The following is a 25,698-nucleotide window of genomic DNA, read 5'->3' as shown; positions in this document are numbered from 1 at the left end:
TTACGAACTTATTTGTTCCTAAAAGTTGTTCGGAAACCGATTTGTTCAAAGGGAAATGAATTTTCCCATATGAAACAAGGTAAAATGGACTAATCCGTTCCGTTCCCCGAAACAAACCTGCTTTTTTACCTTTTTAGCAGAATTCATGCATAAAAATAAAAAAAAATTAAAATTAAGATTTCCTTTAAACAATTTATGTTATTTATTTTAATATTGTATTTTTTACAAATTTGCATATATAATCGATTTTATTAATAAGAAATACGAAATATGAATGTTATGTATAATCACCTAAATAAGATCAATTATCCATAGAAAGTATTCTCGGGAGGAACCTTTCTGGTAGATCGCCAAACTGTTGCGTTGCCTTACCGATTAATCAAGTCTAATTTATAAAACAGAGAGGAATATTTCCAAATTCGTCTGCAGTTGCTGAAAACTAGTAATAAATCGAATTTTGACTCATATTAATCATAATTTATTGTCACTTCATAATTCGTACTAAATCCTGAACCTACTTGTAGTTGGAATATGAAAAACATTAATTGGAATAAAAACGAGCATGTATTTAAACTGTTTTGGAATAGGCCCAGAACCTAAATCAAACCATTTCCATTTAAATATCTTTTCTTTTTGTTTTCTTTTCAATTCTTTCCTCCCTGTAGGCACTAAGAGAGCTTTATTTAGCAAGCCCATTAAGGTCCACAATGAGGTGGCCGGGTGGTGAGGGACGGGGGCCGACATATCCGGACGGAACACCCCTGAAAAATTCCTAGGGGTTTTTCGATTTGTCCGGATTCGATTCCGAGTCCTCCAAAGCGGTAGGCTGCCACCTTAACCGCTCGGCCATCTGGTCGTACCATTTAAATATCGTGAACCAGAAACCGAAGGGAAAGCAATTTTATTTCCAAGCTAAAACGAGAGCCTTTTTAAAAGTTTGATTGAAGAGAGTTATACTCATTTCACTATATTTATATTCCAAAATCCTAAAACAAGACTTCAAGCATATTTTTAAATTTTCAGATATATTGATACTAAGTTCTCATATTTGTTTTTTAAAGTAACGCTACTGTATCAATAAGATTTGATTTATCAGAAAGAAACTACAGGCAGAGCCGACTCTGCTACAGTATAGCAAAATTTGAATCTTAAAGTGCTTATGCTCTTTGTTTGTGTAAAAGCACTATACATATTCATAATTTTTCGTTATAAGTTTGACATTTATATCAATTAGAACTTTTTTAATTATTTAAAAATTTCTTCGAGTAGCGGGCGCTAATAGAACTTTTTTATTATCATTATAAGTTGGCCGAACGGCGATGGATTTACATCCTTCATTGCTTGGCTAGTCCTCGATATCTAAGCCAAAGCATCCTAAAAATTTCTGAGATAGAATCGCAGTGGGATCCTCAAATCTGCAGATAGATGCTACTGCCTAGGTCGGTTCGCCGAGGCTATAAAGGTCTAGGTATTATAGTGATTATAAATAAATTTTCATCATCATACAGAACATATGAAGAATATTTTTCGTTTTATTTGTAATTCGGACATAATTTAAGTCAGTCTCTTAGTTCCGAATGGAGAAAAATCGTATACAGTATATTAATATTAATTTATTATTTTCAAATAAATAAGTAATAATTATGCATAGTTATAAAATTCATTTAATTAAAAATATAAAATTACAGTTAGTGATTAATGTTATTTATAAATAAAACGACAATAATTTAATTTTAATCTTATTGATATTTGTAATAATTATTAAAATTAAAATTTGANCGCTATTACAGCATCCACAGCAGCGAATGGATAGTTTCTATAAGCGAAATTTACTTTTTCGTGGAAGCCGCCATGTTAGTTTGTTGACTACTCAACGGTCTTTCAGGTCGTTGAGACCGTTGAGCTCAACGGTGAAACAGCGCTGACGTCACTAGTCTCAACGGAGAACTCAACGGTCCATTTAGAAACGTTGTTCTCTCACCGTTGAGTCAACTGTTGAATATAGAAACGTACGGAGAATCGCAGTGGGATCCTCAAATCTGCAGATAGATGCTACTGCCTAGGTCGGTTCGCCGAGGCTATAAAGGTCTAGGTATTATAGTGATTATAAATAAATTTTCATCATCATACAGAACATATGAAGAATATTTTTCGTTTTATTTGTAATTCGGACATAATTTAAGTCAGTCTCTTAGTTCCGAATGGAGAAAAATCGTATACAGTATATTAATATTAATTTATTATTTTCAAATAAATAAGTAATAATTATGCATAGTTATAAAATTCATTTAATTAAAAATATAAAATTACAGTTAGTGATTAATGTTATTTATAAATAAAACGACAATAATTTAATTTTAATCTTATTGATATTTGTAATAATTATTAAAATTAAAATTTGAAATCCAGTAAGTAAGATGGCGCTTTATTCGCACGTGTGTTTATTTTTGTCCGGGAAGGAATTCGAGTGAAATATGGAAAATAAATAATCGTAGTCATGGAAACTTCTTGATAAATACAAAAGCAGGTGCATAATGGAGGTGTATATTAAACAGTACACAATATTTACGATTTTTATGAATTATCTGGATTTTGAATTCCTTATGGAAGGTTTACGTATGTGAAATGAAAAGTAGATATGAAACATATGTAAACACGATACATTCATTATTGAAAGGTAAATTAACAATTGTTATAATTAGTAACATACTTAATATTTTAGGTAATGTGCTTTAAGTAATTTTAATATTTTCTTTTTCTGTATGCAGAATTGAGAACTACTTCATAATACTCAATTTCAATTGAATAGTTTATATATAATTTATCAATTACAACTTTAAATCTAATTAATTTTACTAAAATTAGTATAATTAATTGCAATTGATATTAAATAATAATGTGATTATGTCTGTAGAAGATTGCGTAACAATTTAAATATTCAAAACAATAAAATTAACTATGTAGTTATATAATAAATTGATTAATATTTTAATTGTTAAAGGTTATAAATAATCATCACATTAATTGTTTAAGATAAGAGTTTTAAGCATTTAATTTAATATTCATTGAATAATTTAAGAAGTGTATATATTTGAATAATGATGGAAATTTTATAATATTTGCACATATACTGTACTGGTAATTTTAGAAGTAATGATTCAATGATCTCATTTAAATGTACATCATTATCATTACTATTTAATATATTAAGGAATATATGTATATAGATTATATGTCTCTCATCTGCATTCAAATGTCTTGTTGTCTACAACTACTTGGAAGTGCTGTAAATGAAAAGTGGCTCTGCAGAGGTGTTTTGTGTTCTGCAGTTTGCAAAGTCAGGATCACTCATCATGCAATGTGAATAATTTGCAGGAGTGCAGAAGCAGCAGAATTCTATAGCACTTTCAGTTTCACAGCTACAGGAGCTGTAGAATTGTGGCTGCTTGGAAGGAGTGACAACAGATATGCTGTAGTGAGGAAGAATTCAACTATTGGTTAGATGTGTGCTATGTGACATGAGGTGCACATTGAGAAATTTTAATGGACAAATTTGAAATTTGGACAGTTTTTCAATGTTTTAATGTACATTAAAACATCTCAGATAATAATTAATATAATTACAATAATTTAAAATGCTAGCATTCTTTGTAGAAGACTCCTTATATAGAGTTCATAAATATTAGAAAACTAAACTTATTAAATGCATATTACCAGTAATTGTTTCAAACATCATTTTTAAAACAAAAAAAAAAAATATTGAAAATAGTTGAATATGTAATAGTTAAAGTTTTATTTCAGTGACAAATTATTTGATAGTAAATACTATAATTACAATAATTTAAAATGCTAGCATTCTTTGTAGAAGACTCCTTATATAGAGTTCATAAATATTAGAAAACTAAACTTATTAAATGCATATTACCAGTAATTGTTTCAAACATCATTTTTAAAACAAAAAAAAAAAATATTGAAAATAGTTGAATATGTAATAGTTAAAGTTTTATTTCAGTGACAAATTATTTGATAGTAAATACATAATTAGATTTTTAAATAAAATAAACTAAATTTAATTTAATCTGTTCATAAATTAAAAGACTATGGAAAAATTTTAATAGCATAATGACAGGTATTTCAACAATTTGAGAAAAATCATAATAAATAGCATATTGCTTTATGTATTTTTTCAGAATATAATTTTCAGAATTCTGATAATTATCTTTCTTACATATTTAATAAATATAATACCTTTTTTTCATTTTGTAATCAGATATAGTCCTTTTATGTACTAATAATTTTTTTGAGTATTTTTATTTCTTTGAACTAATCTCTTTTTAAAAATAAATTATTTTAATTTTATTTTAAAATGCATATATTAATTTTAAATTAAGACATAACAATAATTAGAAATATGCAATTAAAATTAAATGGAATCAGGATATTTTTTTAGAAATGTATATTGTATTTCTAGAAAGATGACTGTTTTTTAAATGTTAGAATTAAGCGTTAGTGGTATATTATAATGACCAGTTTCAATTAATAAAGGTTACATGACTACTTTCAAAATAAATACATAATTGGTGGTTTCAAATAAATAATGTGAAAGAAAATGTATAGTGAGAATATTATACAGTACTAATAATTGAAGATAAATTTAGATAGTCAAGCAATGCAAAATAATTCTTTTGATTAATGCAAGTTTAATAAATACAAAACAAAAATAAATTAAACTATGTAAGTATAATCAAAATGTATAAATTAATATATATATATAAAATATATAAACAATACTTTTTGATATTTTGGGGTTAGAAATTTTTCACAATGCACAATATTAGGCCATATTTCAAATTTTAATAATACTGTACTGTGTTAACCATAACTTGTAAAAAATTTTTAAATTATGATAAAAATGCAATTTATGTATATGCAGAATTTTAAGAACTAATTACTAATTTTCTAGATGTCAATCATATTTTAATGCAACCCAATATATCTTCAGCTAATATTGAACTTTTATTATATCCAAAAGTATAGTATACTGTATTTGAACATAATTTGATGTCATTTCCCTTTACAAAGCCTTGAATTATATATAATTTATGCAATTTTTATATAAGCAAAGATATTCTGTGAAATGATTACTAATATAATTTTTTTAAAAATCAAGACAGTAATATATAGTTTTTTTTTAATCTGAATTTGGCATTTTTCAATTTATTTGTCTACTAAAATTTGAAATTCAACAAAATATGTCTAATAAAAAAAAGCTATAAAAATGTAAAATCAAGTTAAGACTAAATTTAATATAAATAAGTCTCAGCTCTCATTTCTATGCAATCTCATATTTTGAGTGTATTGTACAGGATGTTTAAATATGTATTGTAGATAATTTAAACAAATATTTTCATTCATAACTTTTGACCAAGGATTTCTAATTTTTAAATTTCGCAATACAATTTTCTTCCAATTAGAAAGGTATTCATTATTATTTGTTTAGTGAAAATTCGTATTTTTGATGATATGTGTATAATATGCTTGTTTTTACTGTAATGAATTTTAACGAAACAACACGAAACATTTTCCTGGTAAGGTGGCTTTACCTAATACAGCTGGGTAAGCAAGCCAATAACATAACCCGGTTCATTTGAAATACCTGTAGACTTGTTTGCTTATCCAGCCGTATTAAATCCATTTTAGCAGGTAAAACGCTATATTATCTCTTCGTGATACTATGGATACCGCGAAATTCCGTTTCGGAAATTGTCTAACCTGTTAATAAATGTTTTTACCATTAATTCATTTGCTTGCGTCAGTGATATTTATTAATATAATACTTTATGTTAATTTTACTGATTCAAGAAATAGTAAATTATTAATATAAAATTTAAGCTCGGATATATAAGCTTTACAGGATATAAAGGTAGGTATTTGTTTAATTGCATAGAATAAATACCTTCGGTTACAGAGCAATATTCCAAGCTAATCAGCTTGACAAATATTTAATGCGTAATCCACCTTATTGAAACAGTATCTATGGTCGTTGCTTGGTGGGCATTTTGGGCAGAAAGTTTCTCCGATTTTAAAAATTAACGCTTTTAACTACAAGTATTACGGTATGTGTAAAAGTAAAAATGCATTAAGTGGCGTGCAGCTTTAAAACTGCAAAACTAATTCGAAATACAATAATTTCAGTTCATCGTTTTCCAAATGGTTTCTTTTTCCCGATGCTTTTATGTTATTCCCGTACATATAATTATGAAAGTTTCTGATAACTAAAATTTAAATTCCAGTTCAGTTGTTTTTTTTCATTTTAAAGAATTATTTTATCAATTATGATAAAAAGCGCGTCATTTCACAAAAATTTTTCATAACATTACGAGAGCGATTTCGACTAAATCGTGATAAATGATAGAACATTTTTAGGTACATATAGTACTATATTTAAGTACTATATATAAGAATCAGTGAAAATCGATTAAAAACAATAAAAAGTGAATTTGTTTAACACTTTATCTAGCGAGATTTTTTTTCGAACATTTATCTGAACCCCTTCCAACCTAGCTAAGAAAATGAAAATTGGTTACTGAAATAAAGGTAATTAGCAGATGTTTTTGACACGGTGAAGACATTAAGTCATTATTTAAATTTATAATAAAACGTAATTGTTGTTATAAAATAGTATACAGTAGTGCCTCGATTATCCGACCCCCGATTAACCGACAGTCCTAGTCCGCAAATTTCAAATGTCCGTTGTGACGTGGCGCTACAATATTTGGCTATGTCTTGGCTACTTTAATATTATTTTTACGTGTTTTAGCTGGCAACACTCATTCGACCATGAAAGGGAGCCAGTATTTAAACGAGGCTTAATTTTCTAATTTTTAACGATACAATAGCGACAATTATTATTTTAAAAAATTTTTGTTAGGCTTAACATCAATGAAAATTCAACGTGAAGTAGGTTAATAATATACTAATTACATGGGATATAATAATATACTACACTAATAATGGATCTTTTCATACTTTTCGGTTATCCGACTTTTCAATTATCCGACCAACCCCAGTCCCCAATTGAGTCGGATAATCGAAGCTCTACTGTAGTTGCGTTTGATATGTTACTTCTCTCTTGTAATAAAAGATACTACATAGCTGAACATCATAATAATATTGCAAAATGCATATAATGTAATGAACTTAACACTTCGTTTAGCCAAAAGTGATACTTTTATTTATTTCATTTATTTTCTTTTTTTATTTCAAAACATTTTTATGAGCAATTTATGATGTTTCGCTATCTACAAGTTGGGAGCTGTTTCGTTACTCTTTCAACGTGGTGTTTACTACACTTTCAAGAGAAATAGTCGAAAGGGTATATCAAAGGTTCTGCTGCTAACTGACACTTCTATAGCCGAGGTTGTTTATTCTGTGGTTAATAGATTGGAAGCAGAAAGTTAATGAAGTTAGGCACTGGTTCTTCGAGATTGGTTGAATGAGATTCAGCAATATGGTCTGCTTTTCTGATAAACATAAGTTTGCTGACTCTTCTAATAAGTGGAACAAAAATATATTGTCTGTATAAATCGGTCTTCGTTAGAATATGTTGTAAAATGTCTTATGAAAATATTTAGCTTATAATGTATGAGATTTGTCTACAGTTGAAAGGATGTCACTTAGTCAGCCTAAAAACTTTTTTTTTTTTTTGATGGGGTGGGCAGATATCACCTGTCTTTCGGGACTTTTCCTGTGCTTTGTAAAATAAGTAAATAATAAACGTCTAAAGAAATTAAATAAATATATACGAGTATTTATTAGAATAAATTAGAAAAACTAATAAATGAAAAATAAAATAAAAATCCGAATTGAACGTCAGTTATAAGAATATAATTGAATACTGTATTAAATTATCAATAAAATGCAAAATTGATATCTGTCATTTAGCTAATTAGAATGTATTTTGTATTATTTTAAAAGTGTCGTATTATTGAAAAACTTACCTATTACATTATCATAATTGTTGTTGTTAATATTTACGATAAAAATAAAATCACCTTTAATAAAATCATTATATAGATATGATGACAATGTTAAAAGTACAGGTGGTAGAAATCATTCAATTCTTTAAGTATTTTGCAAATAATCCCGTCTGTAAATTGCCATTAAATAATGTACTTTTGTTCAAATTACGTTTTCATATTTACATAAATTTAGAATTACGTTTTCTATATACATTGCATTTTCAATTATTAAATATGTATTTATTTAATTATATTTTTATTTAATAATAATTGTTAAGTAATATAAAGTATAGTTAATGCGTCAAAATAATAATAACGTACTGTGTATCGATTCTATACAAAATATATAAAATTTTATATATAGAAATAACATATATATTTTTTTAATCATTTCATAATTGTAGATTAGTTTACAATACTGTAATCATTATATTTAGTCTTTTTACAAAAGTGATTTAAAAGCATTTTTCAAAATTCACAAATGTATAAGAGACTGTACAATAGTCTTCTTATGTTTTTTTTTCACACCTTAGGAAATAACAGCCTTACGGCAGAGTCGACCTTTATTTAGAGGCTACGCCTCCGCCTCAATAGGCAAAACGCCATAATAATTTTATACCAAACCTTGTAAAATGAGATCGTTGAATGCACAGTACAGACTTAATAAGAATAACAAAGAAACAATTGCAAAGAAGATAGTATGTACTGTATTTTTAATGTTATAACTCCTGATGATTTTAATGTATTTTATGTATATATCTAATCCAATCAAAAAATCTGAGATGTAAAAAAAATTGTGCCAAGTAAAAACTTATGATAATTTTAGACTACGGTCAAAATTTTTCTTAGCAGTTTTTCTTTGGTAAAGATAAACTTGGCGCTTGGAAGCGGTACCCAGGAGATTTTTACCTGTACTATTATTTTCTACATTTCTACTTATACTAATATTCTTTTATATAATGCTTTCGTGTCGTTCGATCGTTTGCGTGGTCGGTGGTCGGTGCTCTGCCTTTTACGTCATCATGTTAGGTTGCAACATAATGACAATTTAAAATATATTTAAACTTAAACATAGATGACATTATCGTTTGGTTACATTATTGTTTCTAACATCAAAGTTTACGGTAATTTCCTCTTCAGCGATTTTGCTAAATTTTATGATTATAAGCCTAAAGTAACATTTATGTTACTTTAGGCTTATCATAAAATTCTGTTTATGCCGTCATTCTCCCGAAGACTAGATTTCTATCCTTTGTAGTTGTTTCGGCGGAGGCAGTTCCATCACACGACGTAGTAGTCGCTTACGACGAAGCCCTCTGTTCTATCTATAAGGAATTAATTTTCTACCTCAAATTTATCATCACTAGATAACTGATGTTCACTTAACATTATCACTATAAACTTACGTATTTAACAGATTTATTACCATTATTATTATTTTCTGATGTTACATACTCTTGTCGAAAAAAACGCATAACCGATAATGTGGACTATATCTTCGGGAACTACTGATCAGAATAGCGTAAAACTTAACAGAACATTAAATTCTTTATGCAATAAAAACAATTGAAAAGCAAAAATTTAATCTGAATTAAGTCAAACCTAAAACATCAAGAAAGAGTTCTTAATTAACATTGTTGTAATTGTTCGTTTGAAAAAATCAGGGCTGTGGAGTCGCGTAAAAATCTACCGACTCCGACTCCGACTTTTCCTTACCAATCCGACTCCGACTCCGGCTAAAACACCAAAACTCCACGACTCCGACTCCGACTCCGACTCCACAGCCCTGGAAAAAATTATCAATGGAAAAACTTGAATATTTGTTTAAATACGGTATGTGAGTTTTGAATTAAATTTTTATAAGCTAAATTCATTATTAGGGAGATCTGCAAACGTTTGACTATGAATATTAAAAAAAGTAATGCATGCTCTAAGTTCATAAGTATTTAAAATAAGTTATGCAAATTTTCAAATCTTTTCGCTTGCTTATTATACATAAAATGAAATAAGACCGTCTATTTTTGGAAATATTGATAAATTGCTATAATTAAGAAAAATAATAATAAGTTACTAATGATTTTTTCCCATAAATTTATTCTATTACCAAATATATACAGGCTAATTTTATTTATTTTATTTTCCCGACTGTTATAACAAAGGAAAAGTATGAAAATCCGGAAAAAATGATCCCCGCTAGATTTTTACGTTGACTCGGGACCTTGAAACATCGAGAAAAGCAAAAATATTCGGGGATAATTTCTATATGTATGGATATTAGTGTGTGGGGCACGATTTTGTTTACTCGTTATTAACATTTACAATTTTTTTATAAAACCCATCCCGACCCTGAAAATTAAGCTTTTTGCCATTTAACTATTATAAAATTAATACTTAAAAATATAAAAAGTTTTTAAAATAACATATGATAACAGATGGCATCACCAAAATTTTAAATGTTGCGGGGAAAGTTCTGCAACTCGTTGCTGGTTTATTGAGCATTGAGTTGCTAGCAATAATCGGAATTATAAAGAAAATAAACTACAGCTGTATTTATTAGTAAATAAAGATATTGTATTTTATTTACTAATTTACTAATATTGTAATACTGTATTAAATTTTTTTTTGTAGCAAGAAACAAACAGAATTTGGAAGTAAAATATTATGGGTTATTTATATTATACCCTATTATAAAATATTATTTTTCTTATTCTTATTAAGGCAAATCAATGGTTGAATGGACAAAACTACTGAACATTGCTGGTTGCTCGCGGGTTCGCGTCTAAACAACGGACTACTCATGTGGAGTTTTCCGTGTTTTCTTCACTTATCTAACATCTAAGAAAGGGCCAGTTTCCCATAGAAAGTCCTTCCAGGAGGCATCCCTTCTTGGCAGTGTTTTGCCCATACGTTCGTTGTTTTTTTCCATCAATCTAATTTTTATTCTTAATTTCGTTTTTCCGTATGTGCAAATTTACAAAGAGTAAAGACACGATTAACACATGTTAAAGATGTTTATCATTAATTATTCTAAGGACAAATTTTATTTCATATAAAATAATTTGAAATTAAAAATATTATCATTATTATGTTGAGACTATAATAACACCTATTTTAATTTGAATTTTTTTCTTCTTACTTTTTTTAGCTTACTTTGTTAATGATAAAATAGCTTACTATTTGTTGTAATTTATATAATTTCTAATTTGTTGTCATACTTCTTTACGTTATAGATTTGCTTAATTTTAGGCAAATTTTCATATTCAAATATTATCAATACCCAACTTTATTTACTTCCGTCTCTCTACAGAATTTATAAATCCTAATAATTAACAAGATGTTTAAATATTTTTAAAATGATTTGTATTTATGACAGTATTTAAAGTATATTTGAAGAAACTAACACAGATAAACAATTAATTAATAAATAAACAATTAAACAATATAATAATAATGCTGTTGTTTTTGTAAAACACTAACATATTATTAATGTGAATTAAAGATTTTATATAAATTTATTATAGAGTATGATTTAGTTGAATTTATAGACTACTGTATAGAAATTAATCAACCACTTTAGCTAAATAAACAATCCAAATGTCAGTACCATCTTTACATTTGTAAATCTGGTACTGACATTTGGATCGGCCCTGAATGCATTTTTTTAAACTAAAATTTTCTATTTTATTTTATTTTATTAAAATTATTTCTTTATTCTTTAAAATTATGAAAAAGAGATCAAATATTTAATTGCATAATTTTTAAATACTGTAAATAAAATTTAATCTGATAAATTATATTTATTTTCTTGCGTTATTTTTATTAATTTTGCTGAAATTTGAAAAAATTATACACCTATAAATTCCCACTATCATCTGTCCGTCTGCCTGTCTTTCCTTAATCTCGAGAACGGAGTTAGATAGATGAAAGACGAGACCAGATATGGAAACTGTAGGGGCAGGGACTCCCGATTAAATTTATAAGAACTTTCGATGCAAACCGAAAAAATCACGTTATTTCAACTCTAAACTTTTCTCCTGAAAGCAATAAATAGAAGACTGGCACTACTGTATTGTTAAAGGAAAAGTATGATGTACAGGGGCAAGCCACTACTAATTTCGGGTGGAGAGCATATATTTTAAATTAAATAAATTAAAAATATGATTCAAAATTGCAGCCCGGCATTGTGACAATGTCACAATAAACAATAGCTCGTTATATATATTGATAATAATAATTGTTGTTTTTTAAATATAAGTTCCTATAAAATTCAAAAACAAAATGTTATCAGTCATTCTAATTCAATTCTAATTCTTCCTCAAAACTTCTTCTATCATACGAAGTTTATACTTTACTGTATTTCGTTAAACTGAAGATCATTCCAGATATATCCAACAATTATTTCAAGAAAGTGTTTTATAAATTTTTCTAACATTTGTTATTTATTTATTATTTATTATACACCTGTATTTTGTTTTATATCATACGTAGGTAAAGTCGTTACGACATACGATAACTCCAAACCACTCCAAATAATAAGACTGGACAGAAAATTAGGCCCGGGGAAAAGGGCCATAGCCATTAAAAACTATGATTTTAAAACATTTATATTTATTGCATTATACACATAAAACAAAAATATAAAATTAATACATTAATTAAAACACATTACATTAACACGTTTTAATAAATTACTATTTTTGCTCATTTCATCTATAGTATACTGTAATTACTTCATTTTCTATTGTCATCAATACACTTTTTTCTGACACAAGCATTAATGCTTCCATAAGACATTCACTTAAATTATTGCGAAATCTACTTAAAATATATTTTAATTTCGAAAATGATCTTTCGCAAAATACCTGAATGGATGATAGTTAAAAGACAGCCGAATGGCCGATGGCCAAGTGGCTAAGGTGTCAGTCTGTCTCACTGAAGACGTGAGAACGAATTCGGACGGGTCAAAAAACTTCAAGAATTTTTTGAGAGTGGTTCGTTCCGGATATGTTGGATCCCGGTCTGGCCGAACCTACGATGGGTCTGATTTAAAACACTCTTTTAGTACCATAGGGCGAAAAGAGTAAGTGGAAAAAAGGGATATACTTGTAGTTAAACATATTAACATATGACGAAGTATGCAAATTAAATTTTTGCATTAGTGCGTAGCAAAGAATGCAGTTTTTATAAGTTTTGTGTTTTTTAACATCTTTTTATTTTTTATCTGATTTTTAATGATTATCTGAATCAGAATGTCATATTCGTTTCTTGGCGCTGCATTTAAACAGTCCATTTTTTTTGCAAAACTATAGGTTTGTAACATTTCCTTTGTCATGTTAGTATTCAATTTTTATGTACAATACCTGCTATACTATCAAATACATAAAATGGAATTTCATTAGTGGTCATTTAAATGGTGCTACCAATTTTAAGTTTTTTTCACTACCTATCCCCTCACTGATACATTTTGTCACCAGTTTTCAGATACTTCTATGTTAATGTAACACTTTATCTAATACCCCTGATATTAAAATCAATCATCTCTGTAAAAGAGATCTACAGTACATTAATAATCAATTATTTATTTTGACATTGTTATAATGCCGGGTTGCAAATTTTCAACTTTTTAGTAGTGTTTGCCCCTGTGCATCATACCTTTCTGATAGCAACAGAGTCATGCCGGTAATCGATCTGACTCCGTTCAGGGAAAAATTTTTGAATTGAAATAATGTGATTTCCGATACAAACCGGAACTTAGTATATATTTATTCTGGGCCTCCTTTCCCTAAGCTTTCCATAGCTGTCTCGATCTTCATCTAGCTAACTTGGTTCTCGAGATTAAGGAAGAACAGACAGATGACAGTGGGAATTTATACATCTACAATATTTTTTATTGCAACCCAGGAAAAAACTAAGTTCTAATGTTTTTAACCAGATGTGTATTGGATAAAAAGGACTGATGAGAGACATATAGTCCGAAATGCTAAACTAAAGATAATATATCGATATATTTTTCAGTATCTGTAATCTGTATCTGTGAAAGTTAAATTATTTCTATTATCCTTTCATATTAAAGTTCTACTACAGTGCTTCCAACAGAGCATATTTAGTACAGTGCTTCTGTTATAGTGTAACTATTTAGATAAGAAAGAACTTGTGTTGATCAAAATACTTCTGCGTAATGATTTTGATAAAAAATTATTTAAAATAAGAAAATTTTTGAGAATCTTCAGCACATCATTATATTACATTCCCCATCCCCTGTGCGGACGCCATATTTGAACGACACTCTTCATAAAATTTTATGAAAATTATTCGAATCTAAGAATTAAAAATCATTGTAAATGGCATTGTTCATTGAGTTTGGACTACTAAAACTTATTAATTAATTATTTATTACTTTTTTATTAAATTGAACGTCAATTAAAAGTGCAGACATAGCTTTACAAAAAGATTTAAAATGAACACAATCTAAATATAATAGATGTTCAAAATTATGCATATTTGCAGTACTGCGGTAAAAGAAATAACGGTGTGAAACATTTAACCTAAAAAAGGGTAAGAACAAACAAGATGAATTTCGAGTAAAACAGAACACGAATAACAGTCAAATGTGGAGGTTAAAGTCCATTGAAAAACTTATATCAAACAATCGAAACTTTTTACCCTATTGTATATAGAAGGAAAGATATTTTAACTTTCATTCTACACTGTATATTATTTCCTTCCTGCATTTAATGTAGAAAGGAAAGAATATGCAGTATTATTATTATTATTATATAGTAACATCAAATTGAATTAGAGATAGTTTCCGATTTTGGAACGTAATGCATTCTTTAGAATGTATACGCATGTCGAACAATAGAGTTGAGTGTTATAAACAATATAAAGAATATTTCATCTTAGTTCCTAGAGGGCTAAAATTAAAAATTTAGGTCTCTTATTAATTAAGATAGGATAGTTTTTTTTTAATAACGTAGCTTATATGTTACAATGCATGAAACTTATCTTGAAACATTAAAACTGTAGAGTAAGTAGAAACAGTTATAAAGAATTAATTTTTACAAATGATTTTGATATTATTTGCACTTTCTATTAGTCTTGTTCGAAATTTTTATCTCTCAGTTGAAAATGTACGAAAGTTCGAAATTAGCATACGAAAAGCGATTTAGGAGTGTTAAAGTATTACTTGCGAAAGATCGAGGGTATTTTCCTACCTGGCCACTTTGCAATTTGAATATGTAATATATATTGAAAATTGCATTAGATAACTTTCTAGATATAATGTGTATTGTCTGTGACTTATAGCAGCGTGTATATAGGATAATTTTATGGAATCGCTGAGAAATATTTTTACGTTTTCTCATGTTATTGTATAGATTAATTATTGTACTCATTGGATACAGTAACATACTGTTAGATGTTCAATAGTCCTAGTTTATTTTTAAAAACAAGTAAAATGGCAAGACCATTTTTGGGACGAGACTGTCCCAAAAATGAGATTGCCCATCGTTTTCTAAGGAAAAGAGAAAAATGAGCACTAACCAATGAGGAAAAGCCGACACCGGTACTCGGGGTCCTGGCGTAGATTACGACGGGCTTCGTTGCCGCCTTAGTTACGACTGGATTGCGTTGTCACGGGGTCTGTTCTTGGCTACGGTAAGCGGGAAGATATTTGTACCCGAATTGTCCCGATGTTGCTCTCCTCGTTTCGCCATCTGCGAAACGACGAGAGCAAGAGAATACACGCGTAACGTGTGTCACGTGTTTGTCAAAATTCAATTTCGCAACGTTCGCATTTCTAACTTTCCAACGAGCAACGCATGCACAAATCTCGCACTAGCGCCTGTATGTAAAAACAGTGTCGCCATTTTGTATTTTATTTTGACTCGGTTCTCGGTCCCTCTGACTACCTATAAGTTTGGTTTTTTTTTATGTACGCATGATTTGGGCACCAAATACTCTGTGCCAAATTGCAATTCCTGACATGTACTCTTTCACATCTCTAAGGTGTCCAGCCGTTGACAACAGCGCGATTTTATAGACAAGACATAGTCTTGTCAATAATCATTAATTGGATTTTAAAAAATAAACTAGAAAACAAAAAGTTTATACAGTATTAAAAGAGTGCCTGTAGAGTTTCTCGCGCCTTCTTAAATGATACCCATGTATTCTCTGTTTATATTTAAAAATAACAGTCGATCAAATAACGATTTTGATAACTAAAATTTACAAAATCAGTATGGTAATATTTATTCATTTTCATCTACAATTCAAAAACTACTGAATAACTTTTTGTAAAATCCGTTTTGCATTATAGTACTGTACTGTACATCCAAATTATTGATAAAATAGGTTGTGTTCTGCTGCACTTGTCTTTTAAAAACACTATTTAAAATTTCAAATAAAAATATTATAAAAACATATCTTATTCTCATTTTGGTGTGACGTATTCATAATAGCTACGTCTTTTTTACATTCATGTTTAAAATGAATCGTTGCTTATTGTATTTAGACATAATACCTGGCATGAATACATTGAAATGATTACGCTAGATTTATTTTAGGAACTTATGACAATTTCTAAATCCACAAGAACTTAAAAATACTTATAACTTTTTGGAAAGATATTTCATCTTTTCGTTCATTCTTTAAAATCTTTTTTTAAAGGATTTGAATTTTTTAAAATGTTATGAAATCGATTTATTCTCGATACAGTAAAAACCTATTTAAAACGGAATCCGAATAAAATGAAAACCTGACAAAACAAAAGAAAAAACAAATTCGTTTTCGGTTTCCACAGGTTTTACTGGATATAAGATCAAATCATAGGATATTACAAATATGTTTTATGTCGTATTTTATTTTAATGTAAGTGTAAAATCGATTTCGTTAAATATTATATCAAAATATTTTAGATTATAATTTAATTACAGAACATTCTGGCGTGAAAATAGGTAAATAAAAATTGATATTATTAAATTTAAGTGATTAAAGGTCGAGGGAGTGGGATGATAGAGGAGGGTCGTGTGTCATATCTCGAGAGGAGTCAGACTTAATAATGAAGATTTCACTCATTATTAGCATTTACAAGTTTTTTTTAAATAAAACTCCTTACTACCCTCAAAATTAAGCTTTTCGTCATTTTATAATAATTAATAATACAAAGTATAAAAATTTTAAAAAATAAAATCTCACAACAGCTTGGAAAGTTACGCAACTCGTTGCTGGATTTTTTTTCAGAACGAAACATCCAGCAATAATTGTTAATGTGTCATTTTTATTTAACAATTGTTTGTGCAAGGTCAAAAATATTAATCAGTTAACTCTAATAATAATTTTAAATTAAATATCCAATTAAGTAATGTTAATAATTAAACTTTTTGAAATTCTGTTGTAAATGAAGTTTTATTGTCATATAAAACTGCGGTTATATTTGCCTCTTTGTCGTTATGATACATTATTTTTCTAATTTTTTAAAAAATATTTATAAATTAACTATTGAAAATTTTATATTACAGTAGATACTATATATAGAATATTTGTAAGAATTATCAGATCAAAGGTAAACTCACATAATAATATCTTTTATAACGTTTTGATAAATCGATATAACTCTTAAAACGCTTATAATACATTAGATTAAAAAATTTCTGCAACGAGTTGAGTAACTTTTCCGACAAAAACGTTAAAATTGTATATGGCGCCATCTGTTATGAGATCTTATTTTTTTTAATATTATTAATTATTATAAAATAGCAAAAAATAGCTTAAATTTGAAGGTAGAGAGGAGTTTTATCTTTAAAAATTAATAATAATTTGTAAATGCTAATAACGGGTAAAATCTTCGTTAAGTCCGACTCCTTTCGAGATACAGTATTATGACACAGGATTCCTCTCTATCTTCTCATCCCTTGACCTTTAACTACCAAAATTTAATAGCATCAATGCTCTTAATACAGAAATCTTCCTGCAAAATTTTATAAAATTTCGACAAAAAGGAACAGGAATCATTAAGCTTCAAAGTGGATGAACAAAATCGTGCCCTATACACACACTAACATCCATATATATATAACCCCCAACTTTTACATTTCTTGACGTTTCTNGCATGCAGAGCCGTAACTAGCCATTCCTGTGCCCTGTGCAAGAATTTGCATTTAGGCCCCTTAATTTATTTGGTTTTGGGAAAATACTAAAAATCTATTGTAATGTATTTGTTTTATTAAGATTTATTTTAATTGAATTTTTCTGTAATATATAGTTGGTTTGCTGTATGTTATATTAACAATGTAAATTCGTCTCTGTAATCCAAAACACACGCTTTGGTAGACGTATCTCACAGTATTTGCTAACCAGAAATTGCTGTGAGATACGTCTACCAAAGCGTGTGTTTTGGATTACAGAGACGAATTTACATTGTTAATATAACATACAGCAAACCAACTATATATTACAGAAAAATTCAATTAAAATAAATCTTAATAAAACAAATACATTACAATAGATTTTTAGTATTTTCCCAAAACCAAATAAATTAAGGGGCCTAAATGCAAATTCTTGCACAGGGCACAGGAATGGCTAGTTACGGCTCTGCTCTTAATACAGAAATCTTCCTGCAAAATTTTATAAAATTTCGACAAAAAGGAACAGGAATCATTAAGCTTCAAAGTGAATGAACAAAATCGTGCCCTATACACACACTAACATCCATATATACAGAAACCCCCAACTTTTACATTTCTTGACATTTCTACAATCCGAATTCAAAAATGTAAAAATCATAAGGGTAATTTTTTTGACCGATCGTCGTACTTTTCTCNTAAATTTGAAGGTAGAGAGGAGTTTTATTTTAAAAAATTAATAATAATTTGTAAATGCTAATAACGGGTAAAATCTTCGTTAAGTCCGACTCCTTTCGAGATACAGTATTATGACACAGGATTCCTCTCTATCTTCTCATCCCTTGACCTTTAACTACCAAAATTTAATAGCATCAATGCTCTTAATACAGAAATCTTCCTGCAAAATTTTATAAAATTTCGACAAAAAGGAACAGGAATCATTAAGCTTCAAAGTGGATGAACAAAATCGTGCCCTATACACACACTAACATCCATATATATATAACCCCCAACTTTTACATTTCTTGACGTTTCTACAATCCGAATTCAAAAATGTAAAAATCATAAGGGTAATTTTTTTGACCGATCGTCGTACTTTTCNTAAATTAAATAAATTAAAAATATGATTCAAAATTGCAGCCCGGCATTGTGACAATGTCACAATAAACAATAGCTCGTTATATATATTGATAATAATAATTGTTGTTTTTTAAATATAAGTTCCTATAAAATTCAAAAACAAAATGTTATCAGTCATTCTAATTCAATTCTAATTCTTCCTCAAAACTTCTTCTATCATACGAAGTTTATACTTTACTGTATTTCGTTAAACTGAAGATCATTCCAGATATATCCAACAATTATTTCAAGAAAGTGTTTTATAAATTTTTCTAACATTTGTTATTTATTTATTATTTATTATACACCTGTATTTTGTTTTATATCATACGTAGGTAAAGTCGTTACGACATACGATAACTCCAAACCACTCCAAATAATAAGACTGGACAGAAAATTAGGCCCGGGGAAAAGGGCCATAGCCATTAAAAACTATGATTTTAAAACATTTATATTTATTGCATTATACACATAAAACAAAAATATAAAATTAATACATTAATTAAAACACATTACATTAACACGTTTTAATAAATTACTATTTTTGCTCATTTCATCTATAGTATACTGTAATTACTTCATTTTCTATTGTCATCAATACACTTTTTTCTGACACAAGCATTAATGCTTCCATAAGACATTCACTTAAATTATTGCGAAATCTATTTAAAATATATTTTAATTTCGAAAATGATCTTTCGCAAAATACCTGAATGGATGATAGTTAAAAGACAGCCGAATGGCCGATGGCCAAGTGGCTAAGGTGTCAGTCTGTCTCACTGAAGACGTGAGAACGAATTCGGACGGGTCAAAAAACTTCAAGAATTTTTTGAGAGTGGTTCGTTCCGGATATGTTGGATCCCGGTCTGGCCGAACCTACGATGGGTCTGATTTAAAACACTCTTTTAGTACCATAGGGCGAAAAGAGTAAGTGGAAAAAAGGGATATACTTGTAGTTAAACATATTAACATATGACGAAGTATGCAAATTAAATTTTTGCATTAGTGCGTAGCAAAGAATGCAGTTTTTATAAGTTTTGTGTTTTTTAACATCTTTTTATTTTTTATCTGATTTTTAATGATTATCTGAATCAGAATGTCATATTCGTTTCTTGGCGCTGCATTTAAACAGTCCATTTTTTTTGCAAAACTATAGGTTTGTAACATTTCCTTTGTCATGTTAGTATTCAATTTTTATGTACAATACCTGCTATACTATCAAATACATAAAATGGAATTTCATTAGTGGTCATTTAAATGGTGCTACCAATTTTAAGTTTTTTTCACTACCTATCCCCTCACTGATACATTTTGTCACCAGTTTTCAGATACTTCTATGTTAATGTAACACTTTATCTAATACCCCTGATATTAAAATCAATCATCTCTGTAAAAGAGATCTACAGTACATTAATAATCAATTATTTATTTTGACATTGTTATAATGCCGGGTTGCAAATTTTCAACTTTTTAGTAGTGTTTGCCCCTGTGCATCATACCTTTCTGATAGCAACAGAGTCATGCCGGTAATCGATCTGACTCCGTTCAGGGAAAAATTTTTGAATTGAAATAATGTGATTTCCGATACAAACCGGAACTTAGTATATATTTATTCTGGGCCTCCTTTCCCTAAGCTTTCCATAGCTGTCTCGATCTTCATCTAGCTAACTTGGTTCTCGAGATTAAGGAAGAACAGACAGATGACAGTGGGAATTTATACATCTACAATATTTTTTATTGCAACCCAGGAAAAAACTAAGTTCTAATGTTTTTAACCAGATGTGTATTGGATAAAAAGGACTGATGAGAGACATATAGTCCGAAATGCTAAACTAAAGATAATATATCGATATATTTTTCAGTATCTGTAATCTGTATCTGTGAAAGTTAAATTATTTCTATTATCCTTTCATATTAAAGTTCTACTACAGTGCTTCCAACAGAGCATATTTAGTACAGTGCTTCTGTTATAGTGTAACTATTTAGATAAGAAAGAACTTGTGTTGATCAAAATACTTCTGCGTAATGATTTTGATAAAAAATTATTTAAAATAAGAAAATTTTTGAGAATCTTCAGCACATCATTATATTACATTCCCCATCCCCTGTGCGGACGCCATATTTGAACGACACTCTTCATAAAATTTTATGAAAATTATTCGAATCTAAGAATTAAAAATCATTGTAAATGGCATTGTTCATTGAGTTTGGACTACTAAAACTTATTAATTAATTATTTATTACTTTTTTATTAAATTGAACGTCAATTAAAAGTGCAGACATAGCTTTACAAAAAGATTTAAAATGAACACAATCTAAATATAATAGATGTTCAAAATTATGCATATTTGCAGTACTGCGGTAAAAGAAATAACGGTGTGAAACATTTAACCTAAAAAAGGGTAAGAACAAACAAGATGAATTTCGAGTAAAACAGAACACGAATAACAGTCAAATGTGGAGGTTAAAGTCCATTGAAAAACTTATATCAAACAATCGAAACTTTTTACCCTATTGTATATAGAAGGAAAGATATTTTAACTTTCATTCTACACTGTATATTATTTCCTTCCTGCATTTAATGTAGAAAGGAAAGAATATGCAGTATTATTATTATTATTATATAGTAACATCAAATTGAATTAGAGATAGTTTCCGATTTTGGAACGTAATGCATTCTTTAGAATGTATACGCATGTCGAACAATAGAGTTGAGTGTTATAAACAATATAAAGAATATTTCATCTTAGTTCCTAGAGGGCTAAAATTAAAAATTTAGGTCTCTTATTAATTAAGATAGGATAGTTTTTTTTTAATAACGTAGCTTATATGTTACAATGCATGAAACTTATCTTGAAACATTAAAACTGTAGAGTAAGTAGAAACAGTTATAAAGAATTAATTTTTACAAATGATTTTGATATTATTTGCACTTTCTATTAGTCTTGTTCGAAATTTTTATCTCTCAGTTGAAAATGTACGAAAGTTCGAAATTAGCATACGAAAAGCGATTTAGGAGTGTTAAAGTATTACTTGCGAAAGATCGAGGGTATTTTCCTACCTGGCCACTTTGCAATTTGAATATGTAATATATATTGAAAATTGCATTAGATAACTTTCTAGATATAATGTGTATTGTCTGTGACTTATAGCAGCGTGTATATAGGATAATTTTATGGAATCGCTGAGAAATATTTTTACGTTTTCTCATGTTATTGTATAGATTAATTATTGTACTCATTGGATACAGTAACATACTGTTAGATGTTCAATAGTCCTAGTTTATTTTTAAAAACAAGTAAAATGGCAAGACCATTTTTGGGACGAGACTGTCCCAAAAATGAGATTGCCCATCGTTTTCTAAGGAAAAGAGAAAAATGAGCACTAACCAATGAGGAAAAGCCGACACCGGTACTCGGGGTCCTGGCGTAGATTACGACGGGCTTCGTTGCCGCCTTAGTTACGACTGGATTGCGTTGTCACGGGGTCTGTTCTTGGCTACGGTAAGCGGGAAGATATTTGTACCCGAATTGTCCCGATGTTGCTCTCCTCGTTTCGCCATCTGCGAAACGACGAGAGCAAGAGAATACACGCGTAACGTGTGTCACGTGTTTGTCAAAATTCAATTTCGCAACGTTCGCATTTCTAACTTTCCAACGAGCAACGCATGCACAAATCTCGCACTAGCGCCTGTATGTAAAAACAGTGTCGCCATTTTGTATTTTATTTTGACTCGGTTCTCGGTCCCTCTGACTACCTATAAGTTTGGTTTTTTTTTATGTACGCATGATTTTGGCACCAAATACTCTGTGCCAAATTGCAATTCCTGACATGTACTCTTTCACATCTCTAAGGTGTCCAGCCGTTGACAACAGCGCGATTTTATAGACAAGACATAGTCTTGTCAATAATCATTAATTGGATTTTAAAAAATAAACTAGAAAACAAAAAGTTTATACAGTATTAAAAGAGTGCCTGTAGAGTTTCTCGCGCCTTCTTAAATGATACCCATGTATTCTCTGTTTATATTTAAAAATAACAGTCGATCAAATAACGATTTTGATAACTAAAATTTACAAAATCAGTATGGTAATATTTATTCATTTTCATCTACAATTCAAAAACTACTGAATAACTTTTTGTAAAATCCGTTTTGCATTATAGTACTGTACTGTACATCCAAATTATTGATAAAATAGGTTGTGTTCTGCTGCACTTGTCTTTTAAAAACACTATTTAAAATTTCAAATAAAAATATTATAAAAACATATCTTATTCTCATTTTGGTGTGACGTATTCATAATAGCTACGTCTTTTTTACATTCATGTTTAAAATGAATCGTTGCTTATTGTATTTAGACATAATACCTGGCATGAATACATTGAAATGATTACGCTAGATTTATTTTAGGAACTTATGACAATTTCTAAATCCACAAGAACTTAAAAATACTTATAACTTTTTGGAAAGATATTTCATCTTTTCGTTCATTCTTTAAAATCTTTTTTTAAAGGATTTGAATTTTTTAAAATGTTATGAAATCGATTTATTCTCGATACAGTAAAAACCTATTTAAAACGGAATCCGAATAAAATGAAAACCTGACAAAACAAAAGAAAAAACAAATTCGTTTTCGGTTTCCACAGGTTTTACTGGATATAAGATCAAATCATAGGATATTACAAATATGTTTTATGTCGTATTTTATTTTAATGTAAGTGTAAAATCGATTTCGTTAAATATTATATCAAAATATTTTAGATTATAATTTAATTACAGAACATTCTGGCGTGAAAATAGGTAAATAAAAATTGATATTATTAAATTTAAGTGATTAAAGGTCGAGGGAGTGGGATGATAGAGGAGGGTCGTGTGTCATATCTCGAGAGGAGTCAGACTTAATAATGAAGATTTCACTCATTATTAGCATTTACAAGTTTTTTTTAAATAAAACTCCTTACTACCCTCAAAATTAAGCTTTTCGTCATTTTATAATAATTAATAATACAAAGTATAAAAATTTTAAAAAATAAAATCTCACAACAGCTTGGAAAGTTACGCAACTCGTTGCTGGATTTTTTTTCAGAACGAAACATCCAGCAATAATTGTTAATGTGTCATTTTTATTTAACAATTGTTTGTGCAAGGTCAAAAATATTAATCAGTTAACTCTAATAATAATTTTAAATTAAATATCCAATTAAGTAATGTTAATAATTAAACTTTTTGAAATTCTGTTGTAAATGAAGTTTTATTGTCATATAAAACTGCGGTTATATTTGCCTCTTTGTCGTTATGATACATTATTTTTCTAATTTTTTAAAAAATATTTATAAATTAACTATTGAAAATTTTATATTACAGTAGATACTATATATAGAATATTTGTAAGAATTATCAGATCAAAGGTAAACTCACATAATAATATCTTTTATAACGTTTTGATAAATCGATATAACTCTTAAAACGCTTATAATACATTAGATTAAAAAATTTCTGCAACGAGTTGAGTAACTTTTCCGACAAAAACGTTAAAATTGTATATGGCGCCATCTGTTATGAGATCTTATTTTTTTTAATATTATTAATTATTATAAAATAGCAAAAAATAGCTTAAATTTGAAGGTAGAGAGGAGTTTTATCTTTAAAAATTAATAATAATTTGTAAATGCTAATAACGGGTAAAATCTTCGTTAAGTCCGACTCCTTTCGAGATACAGTATTATGACACAGGATTCCTCTCTATCTTCTCATCCCTTGACCTTTAACTACCAAAATTTAATAGCATCAATGCTCTTAATACAGAAATCTTCCTGCAAAATTTTATAAAATTTCGACAAAAAGGAACAGGAATCATTAAGCTTCAAAGTGGATGAACAAAATCGTGCCCTATACACACACTAACATCCATATATATATAACCCCCAACTTTTACATTTCTTGACGTTTCTACAATCCGAATTCAAAAATGTAAAAATCATAAGGGTAATTTTTTTGACCGATCGTCGTACTTTTCTCATCTGTTATATGTAACAGCTGAGAAAGGTAAAATGCGATAATAAATTTATCGCAAATTTAATTTAGAAATACTGTATATATCTATGATAAAAATTAATACATAATAATTAGATCTGAAATTTAATTTTTGCTTTTTCCGTTGTTGTTATAACGGAAGAAATTTTCGTATGGCGATTTGTCAAAAACTGATGCTAATATTTTTTAGTTTTGAAATCAGAGAATCTTGAAATGTCGAGAAATGAAAAAAAAATTTAGGCTTTTTTCTGTATGTATGAATGTTAATGTGTGTGGGAGTACGATTTTCGACAAAAAGTACAGGAGTTAGTAAGTTCTATAACTCCTGAATTTTTGGCTAAAAATTCTGGAAGTTTGCAGGAAGGTTTGTGTATTAGAGGAGTGATGCTATTAAATTTTGGTG

The 25,698-nt window shown here is 28.6% G+C and overlaps 1 protein-coding gene across 1 annotated transcript in view; it reads left to right on the top strand.

Moving 5' to 3' along the window:
• The first annotated feature begins 2,024 nt into the window (after nt 1-2,024).
• The window catches only part of LOC111621434 (neither inactivation nor afterpotential protein C-like), an 83,008-nt gene continuing 59,334 nt past the window's right edge, over nt 2,025-25,698 (top strand). Inside the window, exons 1-2 of the mRNA XM_023363578.1 lie at nt 2,025-2,092; nt 2,410-2,677. The gene's annotated coding sequence lies outside the window, so the exon portion shown is untranslated. The remainder of the gene's footprint in view (nt 2,093-2,409; nt 2,678-25,698) is intronic.

This window comes from Centruroides sculpturatus, unplaced genomic scaffold, assembly GCF_000671375.1.
Source record: "Centruroides sculpturatus isolate CEXI.00-Female unplaced genomic scaffold, Cexi_2.0 scaffold270, whole genome shotgun sequence".
Lineage (NCBI taxonomy): Eukaryota > Metazoa > Arthropoda > Arachnida > Scorpiones > Buthidae > Centruroides > Centruroides sculpturatus.
Note: the sequence above shows the minus strand (reverse complement) of the source record. Positions and strands in the feature narration are given on the sequence as shown.